This window comes from Ceratotherium simum, chromosome 15, assembly GCF_057802395.1.
Source record: "Ceratotherium simum simum isolate JZ-2026a chromosome 15, ASM5780239v1, whole genome shotgun sequence".
NCBI classification, from domain to species: Eukaryota; Metazoa; Chordata; class Mammalia; order Perissodactyla; family Rhinocerotidae; genus Ceratotherium; species Ceratotherium simum.
In genome coordinates, this window is record NC_141914.1 from 42,994,642 (window position 1) to 43,000,842 (window position 6,201).

At 43.5% G+C, this 6,201-nt stretch overlaps 1 protein-coding gene across 1 annotated transcript in view; it reads right to left on the reverse strand.

Moving 5' to 3' along the window:
- PIK3CA (phosphatidylinositol-4,5-bisphosphate 3-kinase catalytic subunit alpha) overlaps positions 1-5,914 on the reverse strand; it is a 72,307-nt gene extending 66,393 nt beyond the window's left edge. Inside the window, exon 1 of the mRNA XM_087439985.1 lies at positions 5,657-5,914. The gene's annotated coding sequence lies outside the window, so the exon portion shown is untranslated. The remainder of the gene's footprint in view (positions 1-5,656) is intronic.
- Between the last annotated feature and the right edge of the window lie 287 nt (positions 5,915-6,201).

Sequence of the window (6,201 nt, forward strand, 5' to 3'; positions counted from 1 at the left end):
TTCCTATTGTATCAATGCAGAAAAAGAGTCAAAGATGTGATAAAATCTGCCTCCTGTCCCTCATACACAAATACAAAATAGTAGTTTGGGATTGGAATTTAGTGCCTCAGCCATTTAGACCAGAGCTCTATAATCCATACTAAAAACAGCTTCACTTGAAGAAAAAGCTCTAAGACATCACTTTTATTACAAACTTACAAACTCTTTATTGGAGCATTTTAATCTTAAACTCCCCAAACTATATAGTTGGGGAGAGGGAAAAAGAACACCTAAGAATTCCTTAACCAGGATCAATTGATTCGTATAATAAAGGATTACATGTGAATAAGATATACAGCTATAAAACATTATCAGTATATCTCAAGTTGGGTGACCTTTTTTGTGTGTGTGTGTGAAGAGATCAGCCCTGTGCTAACATCTGCCCATCCTCCTCATTTTTTTTGCTGAGGAAGACTGGCCCTGGGCTAACATCCGTGCCCATCTTCCTCCACTTTATATGGGATGCCGCCACAGCATGGCCTGACAAACAGTGCGTTGGTGTGCGCCCGGAAGCCGAACCTGCGAACCCCGGGGCCGCGCAGCGGAGGGCACGCACTCAACCGCTTGTGCCACCGGGCTGGCCCGGGTAACCTTTTTGAATGATGGAAATCTCGAGCCCTTCAAGTTGAATCCTTAGACTTCACTGTGCGTTGCCTCATATTTCTTTCTTACGCTCTAAGACTTCAGTTTCTCCTACCCACGGTTTTTAAATTTTTATTACAGTATTTTTTCCAAAAAGATCATTAATACAATACACTTTAAACATAAACTTAAGGGAAAACTCAGGCAAGTCAACTTGATTTATACAAAAATAAGATTAGTATCAAGCAACTTCAGCACAGAGATATTATTACATTGTGTGTAAGGTTAGTCTCTATTACTAAATAAATAAAGGCTAAGATAACTATATAAAATTAAGAAACATGGCTCCCAAATAGAGAAAAATAATAACTCAGTCTGCTAACTGATATCTGTAACTGCTAATCTGATATTGAGAACAATCTTATTTTCTGGAATTGGTCTTGACCAGAGGTATATGTATTTCCTATATCTCCTGGAAATCACTAAATAATGGTCCCTGAATTTTAAGCTTTGGTTAAGAGAGATTTTACCAAAATCTCTGGGTCTTCTTTTATAAATCATCCTTGGTTTTAATTTGTTCCCTTCTTTTAGAATGGTCAAGTCTGATTTTATTTATCTTTGGAGATGGTGTAAGGTCATCAGATTGGACTCTCCTCTCCTCCATATTATGTACTATGGATGTAGTGATAGCTTGGCACTTGCTATCCTGTCATAGTTCAAACTTCCAGGCATAATTATCTCCCAAGCAGGTTGACTAAGACCTGGGTGTTTGACAGTGGAATGGGGTTCTAAGAAAATGAAACTAAAAGCCACAGTGGTTTTTGATCCCTTTGGGACCAAAGCAGTCAGCAAAGTGGAAAATAGGATTTATTACATGAACTGTGTCTTTCTCTTATCTCAGACAAGTCCACTCATGAGATTTAACACCTTCTAAGAGGAAAACAAATGAACATTTATCAAGCACTTGATCTAGGACAAAAACTCTCTTGACTCCACATTATCTCATTTAGTTCAACAATAACAACAAAAACAACAATAACTCTATTGAGCAGTAATTACTCCTATTATACAGATTAGGAAATATGTCCAAAGTAATCCTGCCAGTAAGTATAAGAGCCAGGTTTTGAACCAAGGCGCTTCAGGTTCCAAAGCCACTGTTTTTAGTACTCATAGGATTTTAATGCTAGATCACTGAGCACCACGTAGAGCACCCAGTATAACTCCTCTATTTACAGATGAGGAAACTGAGGTCCAAAGAGATTGAGACTTACCCAAGGACACAGACTTGTGGTGAAACAGGGCTTTGAACTCACAGCTCCTGATTTCCAGGTGCAGTTCTATGTATAACAATGATCCTTATTTTTGCACACGCGTGTGTGTGTGTTTGGGGTTAAGTGTCACTCTTGATACAACTTATGGTTTATAACATCTCAACTGTCTCTAAATGAAATTCGTATGTGTGGCAAATTCAGAGATGTACATTTTTAGTGACCAAAAGTATTAAATGTTTTTTGGAAAGAATAAAAACTTGATTGGGATTTATAAATTATTACATATTGTAAGGAAGTCTGTTGCTAATATATTTATTTATTCAGTCAATAAGTGCCTATTATGTACTGGCTACTGTGCTTGGCAATAAGAATACAACCGTATATAAAACAGAAAGAGTCCCTATCCTTCTCATGGAATTTACATCTTGGAGGACACAAATAAACAGGCAACTATAACGCAGTGGGTCAATGCTGTGACAGTGGGAGCACAAGATGCCATGGGAACAGGAAGCAGGGACACCTAACCCAGACTAGACTTCTCAAAGGAGGTGATATGTAAGATGAGTAGGAGTCAGCCAGTTAAGGAAGGGATATGGAGTGCGCAAATGTTTCAGAAAGAGCAAACAGCATTTGCACATGAAGCAGGGAAAGGTCAAGGGAGCCGTGGGAGGAGGGAGGAGAGATGGAGCTAGAGAGAGAAGCAAGGTCCTTGAAAACAAGGGCTTTACAATCTTGTCTATTAAAATTACCTGGGGAACGTTAAGACAAACAAACAGATGTCTAGGCTCCATCTCAGACCAATTAAATCAGAATCTCTGGGAATGAGACCCTGGCACTAGTATTTTTAAAAAGCTAACTGGATGATTCTAATATGTAGTGAGGATTGAAAACCACTGTTTACACTATATACGGAATTAAATATACATATTCATTACTGCAAATAAGAAAAAAGGTGATCTTAAGTAATTAAACTTCTCTAGATTCTAGTTTCTATATTAAAAAGCAAGCTGGAGCACGTTAGAGGGAGCATGACATAATGAAAGGAGTCAGAAAACACTGGTTTTGTCAATGAGTCTGTCACCTGACAGCTGTCTAACCTCAGATTAAAACGTCATTTCTCAGAGATAGTAATACAGCCTTGTCTACAGGATTGTTGTGTAGCTCAAGATAAACAACACTTAATAAAACAGCTTGATAACTGTGCTAATAAAATATAAATCATGATATTCCAAGACAGCTTCTAAAATTGCACCATTTTTATGATCATAAATATTTTTACCAGAGATGAAATCTTTCATAATGCTTAAGAAACATATTTCATTTAAAGAATCACCCCTACCTTGGAATTCAAGATACTTATAGAGAACTGATCCTTTTAATGCTACTCTAGTTGCTGAAGAGATCAAATGGGATTAAGTTAGCTCTTTTCAAACAAACAGATCAACAGAGCAAATGCCCCTTAAATGGTAATAGCAAATGTTAAAAACACTTTATTCAGTAAAGAGCACTAAATAAGGAAAGCTACACACAAAGTAAACTGTCTTCGGAAAAAAGTTATTATGATCTACCTTATTATATAAGTATTTTATTTATAAATTTAGTTGTTTTTTTTTTTAGGGAAAACTTATTTGGGATGGAGAGGATCTTATCCTGACAGGAAGGAAGCTCTGCCTCCAGAAGGGCTGTTCCATGCACAGAGCCAGGCAAAGCCACTGCTCTTTTACAGTCTCCCTTTTAGATATATCTAGCCCCATGAGAATATACATTTTCATGCAGTACCTTTTCAGTTAAATATAGTATCTGTATTTAGTGACATTTCTTTAATGCTATATCCAATTTACTTAAAATTAAGAAAAAACTTTAGATATATAAAAACACTGTTCAGTATTTATATGCAGCTCATGTTTAATTCTTCACCTAAAACTATAGCAATACTTTTCAAACATTATACTCACAGTCAATGATAAAATATTAAGTTAATATTCATTTACTTTCTCATTATTTCCCCCATGATGCTATTACTATTATGATGTGCTATCATTTCTTTCAATCACCTATTTTGTGATTTTAACAGGAAAGAACTCTATTTTACAATGATGAAAAATACATTAGAAACTTTTGAAAAAAGTCATGAATGAAATTTTATTTAATTTTATCCCAAAACATGAGAAGAGAAAACTTAAAAAACAAAACACCAACACACACACACACACACACACACACACACCCCCTACTGGGCCCTCTTCAGATAATTTTGGCTGATGACACTGCAGAACAGTTAATCTGATAATTAAAATTTTCCAGAACATGTGATGTTTAGATAGAGATCTATGCTGTCAACCAGAATTCAACGCTTCAGTTCAAAAACCTTACAACTTGAATACATAAACATATTAACAAATTCTTACACTGCAGTTGCTTCGAGAGCCCATTAATAAAAACACAAAGTGTTCGGATTTATCCAAATTAAATTAGCGACATGGTATCAAGTATTTTCCAGGTCTTTTCCTAACAACACGCAATACAACACGTAAATTTTGTACGGTGCAATGTAAGCAAATACCCGGAGAACCTAGTTTCTAAGCAGGAAAACATGCGACCAGTATTGCCTGCAGTGGTTCAAATGTGGCCGTAGAAATCACCCGACGACCTGAGTTACCAGGAGCTTACCTACCCAAGTTTCCTAAGGATTCTCCCAGGCCTCACAAACTAAGATTCAAAACATCATCTCGCAAAACCATGTCCTGCATGTGCACAAAGGCGCAGTGCTGGAATGAGGAAGCTTCACCAAAACGAAATCACAACTCGAACTCATCAAAGAATACGAAGGCTGTTTTTTTTTTTTTTTTTTTACAAAGCCCCCTCTTGTTGCGCTCCCCTTACCCTTTAAATAACTATGTAAACAGCTCCCCAACTACTGACATCTAAGAAAACAGCTTTCGATTCCTAAGTCTGGTAACTAGCCACCATCACCACTATTCCTTTAGCATCCTAAAATAAACCCCTCCAGCCGCGGTCAAAACACACTGGCCGAACGTCTGCTGTTTACACAGCCCAATCCTGGGCGCTACCCTGCCTTTCCGAACCACTTGGAGCTATGAAACAGGCATCACATAATAGACTTAGGAAAGACCCAAATCACAAGACAACGTCTCAGGGCTATGAATGAAAGATCCAACACGTTTGATTGTCTCGGTTAAACGGAGAAAAACAACCTCGAGAGGAAGGGTGGGAGGGGAGCTGCAGGGTAGGGGGAGCGGTTTTCCTTCCAAGCCCTAGCCGGGCGATTTAAACCCAGGACGAGCCCAACGCAGGGTCGCCGGGCCGGCGTCCTCGGGCGTGACAGCCCCTCAGGGACAGCCGCGGCTCCGCGCCGGCAGCCCGGCCACCCGCGGGCCGGGTGGGTGTGCAAGGGCGCGGGGGACCGCGCCACCGCGGCCGGGGCGGCGGCCCGGGGCGCACTTCCTCAGTCTCCAGCCGCCCCATCCCCAAAAATGGGAGAGGAAGGAAGCGAGGAGCGCGGCGGCGGCCAGACGGAGAAGAGAGAGGGAGCGGCGAGCCCTCGCCTGTGCATCGGGGTGAGGCCAGCGGCAGGCGGGGGACAGGGAGAGGCGATCGCGGGCGAACTCCGCGGCGGGCCGACGCTGCGAGAGACGACCGGCGGGTGGCCCCCGCCCAAGACGGCGGGCGCGCCCGCCAGCCCGCGGCACCCACCCGGCCCCATCCCGACCGCGCCCGCTCCCGCCGGTGCGCGCTCTACTCACGCTCGGGGCTCCTCCAGGCTCCGCGGCTCCAACCGCATCGGGTCCCAGCCCCGCGGGCGGCGGCGGCGGCGGCGGCGGCGCCGAGGGAGAGGAGAGCGGGCGGCACGGCCCCCGCCTCCCGGCCCCTCTCCCCCGCCGCTCCGGAGCTGCCCGGCCGGGCCCGAGCCCTGCCTCGCCGGCGGCCCCAGCCCCAGCGGCCCCGGCAGCAGCAGCCCGAGACCTCAGCGGCCGCAGCGGCGGCACCGGAACTGCCGCTTTCTCCTTCTCGCTCCCTCTCCTCGCTAGCCCCCGCCACACGCCCCCGCCCCCGTCTCCTTTCTCTGTCACCCCTGTTTTTTTTCCTTTTGTTTCCAGAATAAACTTTATTGGTCTCTTTTTCCGCTCACATCGTGTAAACAAACAACGAACTCTTCCCCACCCCCTCGACTCCCCCCTCCTCGGGCAGAGGAGGGTAAGAGCTGAGCAGGGGCCGAGCCTACAGTGCCCCGGAAGCAGACGTGCAAAGGAAGGGAAGTGAAATTGCAGAGACCAGGAGGGGCAAGTGG